Source organism: Vulpes vulpes, chromosome 4 (genome assembly GCF_048418805.1).
Source record: "Vulpes vulpes isolate BD-2025 chromosome 4, VulVul3, whole genome shotgun sequence".
In the NCBI taxonomy this organism is placed as follows: Eukaryota; Metazoa; Chordata; class Mammalia; order Carnivora; family Canidae; genus Vulpes; species Vulpes vulpes.
In genome coordinates this window covers 92,950,088-92,962,253 of record NC_132783.1, presented here as the reverse complement: position 1 = coordinate 92,962,253, position 12,166 = coordinate 92,950,088, and the positions used below count along the sequence as shown (strand labels likewise).

At 52.1% G+C, this 12,166-nt stretch overlaps 1 protein-coding gene across 4 annotated transcripts in view; it reads left to right on the top strand.

Moving 5' to 3' along the window:
* GRID1 (glutamate ionotropic receptor delta type subunit 1) overlaps positions 1-12,166 on the top strand; it is a 638,811-nt gene that overhangs the window by 22,360 nt on the left and 604,285 nt on the right. The gene's annotated exons all lie outside the window — the stretch shown is intronic.

Genomic DNA, 12,166 nt, shown 5'->3' with positions numbered 1-12,166 from the left:
GGAGGAGCGGGAGAGGGGATGGTGGGGGAGGGGTAGGGCAGGGGGAGGGGAAGGGAGGGGACCTTGGTGGTGCCTGGCAAGACATGAGAAAGGGGGGAAGGAGAGGGGAGAAGGGAGGGGGAGAGGGGAGGGGAGAAGAGGGAGCAGAGGAGAGGGTGGGGGGAGGGGAGGGCAAAGGAGGAGGAGGGGGGAGTGGGGGAGGGGGAGAGGGGAGGGCAGGGGGAGGAGAGGAGAGGTGGGGGAGGGGAAGGGAACCTGGGAGTGCCTGGCATGATATGAGAAGGAGGGTGGAGGAGAGCAAAGGGGAGAGGATGGCAGAGGAGAGAAGAGACATGGCATGACATGAGAAGAGAGGGGATGGGGAGAGGGAAGTAGAGGGGGGGAGGAGAGGGAGCAGAGGAGAGGGTAGGGGGGAGGAGGGGAGGGGTAGGGGGGAAGGGAGGGGAGGAGGGAGGAGGAGGAGGGGGAGGGGACCTGGAGGTGCCTGGCAGGACATGAGAACAGAGGGGAGAGCAGCAGGAGGGGGTAGAGAGAGAGGGAAGGGCAGAGGGAGGGCAGGGCAGGGGAGGGGACGGGCGGTGCCTGGCACTGGCAGGACTTGAGAAGAGAGGGGAGGGGGGAGGGGAAGGCAGGGGGAGGGGAGGGGAGGGGACCCATTCATTCCGTCTACTCAGCCAATGTTTCCAGAGAGCTCCCTGGCGAGGCTCAGTGCTGGGCGCAGGGGATGCCAGGCCTGCGGGACTCCTCCCCTCTCCCTGCTGGTGGGGGTGTGGGACTGAGTCACTGCAGTCAGGGACCACATGCGAGGTTGCTGCAGGAGGGCACCCAGTGGGGGAGAGGCGGTGTCGTCTGGGGTGCAGGGGAGGCGTCTTGGAGGACCCCTGACTTGGGTCCTGATCGCGGTTGCAGTTGGCTGCCGCCTGGCCGTGGTGACGGTGGTGGCCTGGCCGGGAGGGGCGCTGCGGGCTGCGCCTCGGCTGTGGGGATCTCTGGCACCACGGAAGGTCTGGGACTGGGGGGGGTTGTAGTGCAGAGTTGGGTGGTGGGGGTGCCCCGCGGGTAGGAGCGGTGCCTCCACGTGGCCACGGACACCTGCGGGGCGACGTCATGGGACTAGTGTTTCCGGGAGGTCATCCTGGTGGAAGGCAGGAAGGCAGAGAGGGACTGCTGCATCACGTGGCAGTTCCTCGTCAGGTTGTTCAGGCTCAGCCCTCCCGTGAGGCGGCTGCACGGCTAATGCCCTAATGCCGTCAGGCTTGCAGGGTCTGCCCCTCATCTTGTGGCCTTTGTTTTGGTAATGACCATCCCGCCTGGATGTGAGGTCTCATCAGTGGTTTTCGTTTGCGTATTCCTGCTGACGGACGACGTCGGGCACCTTGTCTTCCTTGGAGCGATGTCTAGTCAGGTCCTGTGCCCACTTTTCTGGGTTATCAGTATTTTGGTCATTGTCCATGTTTGTTGGCTCCTGAGACACACAGACCAATGGGACAGCGCAGAGAGCCTAGGGATGAGTGTGTCCCCCTACGGTCACCTGGTTGATGAGGGTGCCAGTGATCCGCAGCGGGGAAAGGATAGCCTGCCTGGCCAGCAGCGTTGGTAAAATTGAGTGTCCACACACAAGACAGTGACACTGGGTCCTTATCTTACCCACACATGGAAGTCACCAAATCAACTCACAATGGGCGCGAGACTTAACCGTAAGACCCGACACTGCGGAACTTATGGAAGAAAGCAGGGGGAAAGCTTCGTGACTGCATCTCGACAGTGATTCATACACGTGACCCCAGAAGTATGGGCAACACAACGAAAGATAAACAAATGGGACAACATCAAAACTTACAGACTTGGACGGGAAAGGAAGCCGCCACCAGCGGGGAAGAGGCGGCCCATGGACGGGGAGAAAATATGTGCGCATCACATTACCTAATACGGGGTTTGCTTCGGAAATACATGCAGGGCATGGCTTCTGGGAGGCTCAACAGCAGGCAGTCTGGGGGTCCACACCTGGCGCGGGGAGGCCCGGCCTCCATCCCCGAGTCAGAACGCCTCGTTGGGTCTGCAGGGCACCCGGGGGTCTGCTGGGCCTCGCCTGGAAAGGCCTCCCTGCTGGCCCTGCCCTGGCCCAGGAGGGCCCGGCCTCTTTCCTTCCCCTCCCCACCCTCGTGAGGCTGGTTCACTGGACGACTGAGCCTCTCCCTGGGTGGGGGGACTCAGGAAGCCACGGAGGTCGTGTCCTGAGGGGGCTCATGGGCACACCCCTGATGGAGGCTTTGATGCCCGACTGCCCCCAGGAGGGAGGGCGAGGCCTGCCTGCTAGCTCGGGGGCTGGGGGCCAGGGCATCCTGCAGGGGCTGCACGGGGCCGGGGTGGAGCCAGGGGGAGACATGGAACTGAGCCCACGGGCGGCGAGCAGTCCCCCATGGTGTGCTGGTTTGCACTGGAGGAGGTTCTCTCCCAGGGCTCTGGGCCCTTGGGGCTGGATCCTGCTGTCCCAGGACCTGGAAGGCGGGGTCCAACAGTGAGACTCGGCCTCGGGGACAGACGGGGGCGATGGGGCGGGTGGGGCGATGTGCCCTCTGACCTCTGACCCGAAGGCAGGGCCCAGAGCTCGGCCCTGGGGGGTGGGGGGGCATGGCAGCCTGCAGGCCCTGGTTCTCAGGGTGCCGTGTCGGGTGCTCCCTCTCTGTCTCCCTGCCGGCGCCCTGCACGCGCGGTGGGGGATGCTCAGGGACGTGGCCCGGGGTGCGGGCAGGTGAGCCGGGCAGCCGCGTTGCTGTTTCACTTCAGAGGCAGGAGGACTTTGCCGCGTGTGTCCCCCCACAGGGAGGAGGATGGGCGGCCACAGTCGCTGAGGCCTCGGTGCTGGGGCTCGCTGTCTTGAGCCGGGGCTCTGGGACCCACCTGGCGGTCCTGGCAGCAGGACTTCGGGCTGGGGGGGGGGGGTGGTGCTCAGTCCTGGGGGGCTTGGGGGCCTGTGTGATTCATCCTTGATCCCAGGCCCTGCTCTGCCAGCACTTGGCAGCAGGAGGAGGTCGGGGTCCCCCGACCAGTGGTGGGCTGGGGGCTGGGGTGAGAGCAGGGCCGGGGGCCTGCAAGGGGCCACACCCACAGCTGCGGGCCTCGCGCCGTGTCTCTGGGCCCCACAGAAACGGCATGTCCTGGGCCTAGGTAGGTGCCGAGAGCCCTGGTGCCCTCGGTCCTGAGTTCATTCTCAGATTGTGAGAGAACCTGCGGGGACTCTCCTAGTGGGACGACGGGGCCCTGGCCATTTGCACACAAAATGTTTCCAGAAATTTTCTGGTTGTAAAAGCGATACATCGGCTTCAAAGAAAAATTAGGACCTAATGAAAAGCGCAAGAAAGTAGAAAAATGTTGCCAGGACCCCGACCATGCAGAGAACTGCTGTTCACACCTTCTGGCCTCCAGTCTTCGCGAACTTCCCTGCTGTAGGGTCGAGCTCGTCCTCTTAGTTTTGTCTTGGACCTCAGCACCTGTTTCTCTGACGGTCACAAATAGCACACAGATATGTTTCAGTATAAAGGAGTGAAGAATGATGAAAAGAAGTAAAAGTCCCATTTCTCTCCTCGGAGGGGAAACTGAAGTCCATTTGCTCTATATGCTTCCAGAACTTTCTCTTGGTATTGACATGGATGCACACAACAGAATGGAATACAGGGCGGGCATTTCTAGGAAACCTTTCAAAGTCCTATAAAGCAAACAGTATCGCCCGTTTTTCGAAAGTCCGAAGACACTGTTTTGCTGTTTATGAGAGATCGACGTTAGTATCTATTTTGCTGAGCTAAAGGAGGATTTTCCCCTTTACGAGAACAAGCTGTAACCGTACTTACGTAGGCCTTGGGTGACATCGAAGTGACATTCTGGGAACTTTTGGAAACTAGGGATGACTGCATGGAGTTTTGTGTGTTTGGAATATATGAAGAATGCTGACGGCCCATGTTCTTGCTCATTTTCATCCATGTCTTGGTGAGCTCACCGTGCTATTTCCTATAAATCTATCGCTATTTTAAACAGAGGTTCATAACATGTTTCCCCGTTAATAAATATTTATTGTGGATTTTTCACAGTTACAAACCATATTGTGATTAAAATTCTTACACATGCCTCTGAGTATTAATCTAGGTAGATTCCAAGACGTGCAGTTGGTTGGCTGAATGGCACGCGCAATTAAATTTTTCAATGCTTCTGCCAAATTGCGCTCTAGAAAGCTGAATGAATCAATTTGCACTCCCACTCGGCAGTGTGAGAAGAGCACCAGCTTCCTCACATTCTTGCCAACACTTGATGTTATCAGCCTTTTGAGTCTTGCTAATCTGATGGCTAAGGGGCGGTGCTTCATTGTGATTTTAATTTGCATTTCCCTAATTACTGTGAGTCTTTTTGTAGGGCGGGTATGACGCATGACGTCCTAGTAGATCTTGTTAATAAAAATTTATCAGTTGAGTTTATGTATCCAAATAGTTCATTGCAAATACAATCAGCAGAGGCGCTGTCCTCTGATAGGGCGCTTGATAAGTTTCGGCGGGGGGGGGGGGGGGGGGGGGGCGTCCTGTGCCGCTCCAGGACTCTTAGTGCTGCTGACTGGGATGGGGCCCCCTGTTGCTGCTCTGGACGTGCTGAGCATTCTTGCTGCTTGTGTAAGTTCTTTGAGACGCGGATCGGATTGTGGAAGCCTGGGTTCTCCAGGAAAAGGAGGGGAAACCAATTGTTTTTAAAATGTGTTCTTGTTTTGGGGCTCCCCGCTTTGCTGGTTGCCTGCTGGGAGTCTAGCATGTACTTGACTTTTGCCTCCAGGTTTGTTTTTTTTTTTTTTTTTACATTTTTAAAAACTTAAATTCAATTTGCCAACATATAGAATAACACCCGGTGTGCATCCCATCACGTGCCTCCAGTTTAACCCATGACGTGCCCGCAGTCCCCTGTTATGCGTGTCCCAGGGACTGTCAGCTCACTGGAGCCCTCCCACTGGCCCGGTCCACTGTGCTCCATGACGGCTCTTCAGGGACCAACCCTTCTCTTTCTTTTATGCCCTTTGGTGTCATTGTGGCCCTAGATTCTAATTTTCATCCTCTGGTCTATTTGAATTGCCTTTCATTATTTCATTAATGCTCTCCTGTGACTTCGCAGTGTTTGTTCATATGGTTCAGACCATTTTGCCCTTCTTAGAACTTTCAGACATTTGATTAGGTAAGTAAATGCTCGGGAAATGAATGCAGTTCTTCTAAACGATCATCTACTTGTCACCCACCGGTGTCAGCAGTTACAAATGAAATGGTGTGTCTGTCACCGAATGCTTTAAATATATAGGTTAATAAAGCAGGAGCTGTCATTTCCCATGCTGATAGTTACCATCCAGAGGCACAGTGCGTCTCTCCATTTAGTTGGAGTCTTTTAAATGCTTTTAGTAAAGTTTTGTGCTTTTCTTCCGATAGGTCTTGCATATTTCCTATTAGGTTTATCCCCAGGGGTTTTATAGATTTTTTTTTTCTAATATGAATGAGCTTTCTTTTGGATTACATTTTCTAATTGGGAATGCTGGCATACACGGAAGCTATTGATTTCTGCGTATGGATTTTTTTTTATCCGGGAGTTTTGTTGAACTTTCATGGGAGTTTTAGCAGTTTATAGTTGCTTCTCTTGGAGCTTATAGTTAGATGCTCATATTTTCTATAACATGCCGATTTTGTATCCCTTTTCAACGTTTGTCCCTATTTCTTTGTCTAGGACTGATAGTGGTGGAATATTGTGAAATTTCACATTGAAGTATGATGCTTGCTGTAGGTTTCTATCTAGGAGATAGCCTTTATTTGGTTAGGGTAGTTCTTTTTTTTTTTTTTTTTTTAATCTCTTCTTTACTAAGAGTTATCAAGGATTTTACTAAGAGTACTATTTTGGTCAAATACCATAGGTGCCCCAATTCAAATTCATTTCTAAATACTTTGAATTTTTTTTTTTTGGCTGTAATATCATAAGCCAGCAGTTATGAGAAAAAAATAATGCTTTAAATTTTGTAAGTAGGTAGATTGAAGGGTAAGGTAGTTTTTTTTTTTTTTAATTCTTTTATTGCCTTGGACTCAATGTACAGTGGGCTTCTGAATAATTTCTCCTCTAGGGTTTTGCCGAGATATCTATCCACTGTTGGAGAGTTGGGTATGCATGGGAGAGGTTGCGTGCTCCCTGTTGGGTCCCGTGAAAAAGCGTGGAAGTGTGACATGAGAGCAGATTAGGGCAGGCCTGGGTCCCAGCCTTCCTTCTGCTGGTTGCGCAGTGGTGGAAGGTGGCCGGGCATCAGTTTCATCGTGTGTAAAATGGGCCTGATGTAGTGCCAACGCTGTAGCATCATGGAAGGACTAAACTCAATAAAACAGAAGCTGGGACGCAATTCAAGTGTTTAGTAAATAAATATTAATAGGGAAACTTAGAGGTGCGACACGCACATCTTCCATATTACTGCCTTCCATATTTTTGCCTGCTGAATCAAACGAAAGTGGTGAAGTCACCTTTAGGATCACGGATTTGTCCGTACCCTCTTTAATGATTGTCAGTTTGGCCTTACTTATTTTGAAGTTGTGAGGTTGATAAAATGCCACAACTGTTCTGGTTTTTTTTTTTTTTTTTTTTTTTTGGTGTGGCTTTTATCTTTTATCAATATGGAGTTTCCGTGGCTCTTCCTTTGAGTGCTTTCCACCTGGAATTCCATTTTGTCCGAGAAACAGCTTCTTTTTCTGGCTTATCTTTGGCTTGATATTGCCTTTCTCAACCCATTATTTTAAATCCTTTGGAAATCTTTGTATCTTTTGTAAAAATAATTTAAAAATCTGATCCGTTTATTGAGGTAGTAGGCAGAGTGACCCTATTTACATTTAATGAGATGACTGACACACTTGGACTTTTTCCTTGCCATCTTACGTTGTGTTTCTCATCTACCATGGTTTCTTAGGCAGTTTTCCCCCTTTATTTCCTCTTCTTGGTTTGATTGGGTTTCTCTTGTCCCAGTTTTTTGTTCCTTAAAGCAATGTTCTCAATAGGAGCACTGCTATCATTTTGGGCAGGACTGTCTTTTGGGATGTGGCACTCTTCCCTTTTTGGAGGACATTTAGTGTTCTTGGCTCTGGATGCTGAATTTTAGTAGACCCCTGCCTGTCATCGTGGCAACCCAAAATGCCCCCTTCCCTCTGTTCCCAGTGGAGAGCCATCTGCTAAGCACTCAAATAATACATTATATTTTTGCTTTCTAGCGGTTACTTGTGTTTTAAAGATATATTGTGGCTTGTATTCATCCCTCACCACATAATCAGGGTTTCCATGGTTTTCCCAAACAAATCAAGAACTTTAATATGCCTTAACGCTTCCACACCTGAGTCTTATCACCACTTAAAAATGAGGCCAACTGGGATTTTTGTTTCGAATTTTAATAACAGCCAATAAATGGTTTTAACAGTAAATTTAAAATTTTTCATGCTGCTGCTTTTGTGTTCCACATTTTGTTCTTGGATTCATTTTTTTTTTGCTGCTATTGAGGCAGAGTTCACATAACATAAGTCACGATTTTGACCATTTTAAGGTGTACAATTAAGTAATTCCCAGCGTATTTGCGATGTTGCACAGCCCATCACCACTAATTCCAGAACATTTTCATCACCGCCCCCCAGAGAAACCCCTTTCCCCTTAGCAGTCACTCCCTGTTCCTTGCTCCCCTAGCCCCTGGCGACCAGTCATCTGTTCTCTATCTGGACTCATTTTTGCGGTTGCTGGAGCATACCATTTGGTAATCCTTTCCAAGAGGGTTTGTGGGGGATGAACTTCCTATGTCCTCACATGTCTGAAACGTCCTGTTTTCTTTCCAAAGGCTGTGTATTCAAGGTTTATACCATTTCTCCCCTAAGCATGTGTTCCGAGATACTGTCTCCCTGGCTTGTGTGTGTCTCACGTCCACATACAGCAAGAGCGGAGTCTTACCTAGTGGGCACTCCGTGCCAGGGCTTATGCCCAGCAACCCACGTAACTCTGGCATCAACGGTGGGAGACTGTTGTGGGCACTGTCCCCCCCCACAATGGACAGGAAGAGTGAGGCAGAGTGAGGAGGAGCCCCGCAGCTGTGGAAGAGGGGTACCCTGCTGATGCCTGGCTCCCAAGAAGTCGACACCAATCACATTGACTTGCGTTCTGCTGTAGGCAGTCTGTGTTGTGTCTTCCCTGGAAGCCTTTGGCATTTTTCCTTTTTCCCTTCAGAAATTTCACCACTTTGTGCCTAAATATTGTCTTTTTTTACAGACTCTCACCTCGCGTGCGATGAATCCTTTCAAAGTGAGGATTGTGTCTTTCTGCAGTTATTTATCTTCCTGGTTTCCTGTGTTTTCCCAGGCCTCTCCCAAGAATTCCTTTTAGGAATTTTAGGGGGTGGTTGAAGCTTATACCCCTCACCCCACATTGCCTCTCCTTTCCTTTCATCCTTTCCATTGCTGAGCTTTTGTACCACCATCCAGGAGAATTCCTATCTCAGTCCTCAGGTCAGTAACTGGATCTTCCGATGCTCCAAGCTGCTGTTCAGCCTGTGTTTATACTTTAACAGTGGAGTGTTTGGTTCCCACATCTAGTCCATGCTTCTTTTTTTTTTTTTTTTTAATGGATGGTATCCCATCGGCCTCTCCTGTTATTCTTGTTCTAAAGCGTCATCCTGTCTGTCCTGATGTTTCTCTATCCTCTGGTGTGTGTTCCAGTAGGCACCGCATTTGGTGTGCCTCTTTCAAATATAGGTGGCTGATTCTGGGTTGTGTTCTTGGGTTTGAAATTTCTGGTTGGAGTCTCTGTGAGGTTGAACCCAGCCTCAGCAATGGGGGGCTGGGTTGGGTCCCTGGGTTACTGTGTTGGTGCAACCAGATTCCAGTGTCTGGGGTGTAGGGATTCCACTTTCCTCCTGGATGTTGGTGCCACTCTAGGGCTCCTGCCCCCGGGGAATCAAGGGCTCCTACTTCTTGCTCCTGTGGGCAGTCACTTTTATAGTTTGCTGCTTTACTCCATGGGGAGGGGCACCTGGATGCGTCTTCCAAGGCCCCACCATCACCACACCACCCTCGAATGTTCTTTTTTTTTTTTTTTCCCTGCTCTCAAATTCCATCATGGATTTCTTCCATGTCTTCATGTCCTCAGCCTCCTGGCCCAGAGCTGCCACCTTCATGGCAGCTATTTCTTGGGTGTCTTTGGGCTTTGGTGCCATTTCCAATCTAAACCCATCAGCCTTTGGCCTTTCACAGATTGCTGATGATTTTCTAGCCTTGTTACAGTTTTTTTTTTTTTTAATTATTTACGTTTTATGTCATTTTAAGAGTTTTGTATTGGGAAGGAGAAGAACATGTCCTTAGGCTACCATTTTGATCCAATCTGTGTTCATTTTTTTATGGATGACCTCGTATCAGAGGGCCTCATGATGTTGCATGCAGTTCCTTCCATATAATTGCTGTGAGGTGGTAACCATTCCCCAGGTCACTGAGAGCAATCACTAGTTCAGTGATTGCATAACATTTCTTTTAGTAGTATATCTTAATTGACTCAAATGTTTCCTTCTACTTCCCAACATTTTACTATAAAAAAAAATGTAGCAACCAGCATCTTGTACCCGAAACTTTGTCCACATCTGGGACTACACACAGTCCCTGACTAGCAATGGTTTGACTTAACGACTGTTTTTATTTATTTATTTATTTATTTATTTTTTTATGTTGGTGCAAAGGCAATAAGCATTTGGTAGAAAGCGCACTTTGAATTTTGAATCGTGGTCCTTAGGCCGGTGGCATGCAGGACAATACTCTTGTGATGCTGGGTGGTGGCACTGAGCCTCAGCTCCCGTCAGCCTCACGGACCATTCTGTGTTTCACTTTCAGTCCAGTATTCGATAAATCACAGGAAATACTCAACACTTTATTATAGAATAGGCTTTGTATTAGATGACTTTGTCTAGTCGTAGGTTCATGTAGGTGTTTCGGGCATGTTTAAGGTAGGCTAGGCTAAGCTGTGATGTTCGGTAGGTGAGGAGTATTCAATACGTTTTTGACTTATAATATTCTCATCTTAAAATGGGTTTATTGGGATGTGACCCCATCATATAAGTCAAGGAAGATTGGTGTTTTCCTGAGAGAGAGTCCTCAGAGGATCATCATCGTTTCACACCCGGTAAACAGCTTCTCGTCCACCCTCGCCGCAGCCTGTGACCTCGACCCGTGTACTTGCAGCGTCTGGTTTTCACTTGCCAAGGTGCCTCGTGTAGAGGAGTCGGTCGGATGCTATTTGTCCTTGGGGGACCAGCTTACTCACTCAGCGTGTTTCTAGGGTTCGTCCGCGCTGTTAGTGTGTTTTACCACGTCCCCGCGGTCTCCCCGTGCCCCCGAGCCCGTGCCCCAGCCCGTGTCCGGGAGCCCACGGTGCTCTCCCACGAGGTGGCCTGGGGGTCCATCTCCCTTCACCCGTGTGCAGGGAGAAGGCTCAGCCGCCCTCCTCCGCGCGGGGCTGTGTCTCGGAGCCAGAGTGGGGTCCCGGCTGGTCCCGAGTCCGTGCGGCGGGCAGGCCCTGCGCTCCCGCTGGCCGTCCTGCCCCCCCTGCCCCCGCGAGGGGTCGCGACCCGCGCTCCGAGGCCCGGGCCCAGCGGTGGCTGTGGGCCCAGCGGTGGCTGCGGTGGTGACAGTGAGGGCGGTGGTGGGCGCGGGTGTTTCTGTGCTCACCGCGCTCCTGCATACTGTCCGCCCGGGGAGGGGACTGGACAGGCACCAGGGCGCCGCGGTGCCAGGCCCAGCAGGTGCTCCCCGCCCTGAACTTGCACTCAGGGAAATGGAGGCGCCTCGGCGGGAGAGGGGCTCAGGAGCGGGGCTCAGGTCGCCTCTCGGCGGGGCGAGTGCCTTCTTGGCTCTGGGACTGATGGGCCGGTGGCGGCCGGGGTCCCGAGGGCCCTGGTGGGGCACGAGCGGTAGGGAGTGGGGGTCCTGGGCTCTGGGGCCCAGCTTGCAGGCCTGGCCCCGATTCGGGCCGGGTGCCCTGACTCGGTGCCCCTCCTCCCCCCGACACCGGGCCTGGTGGCAGCCGCTGCTCTGGGAGGCCATGGCATGTCCGGTCTCCGGGCTCTTCGCTGCCTCCTTGGCCGGTAGAGCCTTGGAGAGCGCGGTCCAGGTGCAAGCTCTGCGGAGGGAAGGGGCAGGGCGCCCAGAACAGGCAGCGGGAGCTGGGGCACAGCCTGCAGTCGTGGGATGAACAGCGCCAGCCGGAAGCCCCGTGTGAGGGGCTGGGTGACCACACTCAGGCCGGCGTCCCTAACCTGCACGACTGTTGGGTCTCTGTTGTGCACCCGAGGACGGCGTAGCGAATGCCCGCTATGCTTCAGTAAAAGAAAACGTCCCCCTCAAAACAGACTGAGAATGAGTGACGGCAAGGTCCTGGTCAGTCATCCCGGATGCCCTTGCATCCCGGGGGAACGTTCCTTTGAGCCTCAGGCCCCTTCCAGCCCTTATGTACAAGTACTCAGGTGTGTCACTTACATAAAGACACTTTAAGGACCAAAACACGCACACACGCCAGAGGCAGCTCACACTGTCCTGCCCCCAGCTTGCCAAGGCTCCCTGGATTTCCCTTGGAGTTCAACCCCGGGGGGTCCCCATGATCTGGTCCCCTGTTACCTCCTTTCCCTTTGCTCTCTGCACTCCAGCCACACCAGCCTCCTCCCTGCGCCTCACGTACCCGGTCATGGTCCCGCCCCAGGGCCTTTGCACTCCCCGTTCCTTGTGTGCGGGGTGCCCTCTACAAGACCCTCCCATGGTTTGTCTCCCCATCTTCTCTGAGTATTTGCTTACATGCCACCTTCTCTGGGACACCTACCCTAACCCTCTGTTCTCAGTTAAAGTCCTCTCCCCAGTCCCTATTTCCTCTGCCCTAATTTTTCCATAGAACACTTACCACCACCCCATCCTGTGTGTAAGCGTTTGCTTGTTTATTTTTGACACCCTCTTTCCTGCTAGACTGCAAGCTCCGTGAGGCTAGGGTTCTAACTCTGTGTGGTTCTCGGTTAAATCCCAAGCGCTGGGTACACAGTAGAGGCTCAGCCGAATGGATGAGTGAGTGAGTGGATGAGAGCGTCCAGTAGGTGGTCCTGCCCACAATAGGGCCT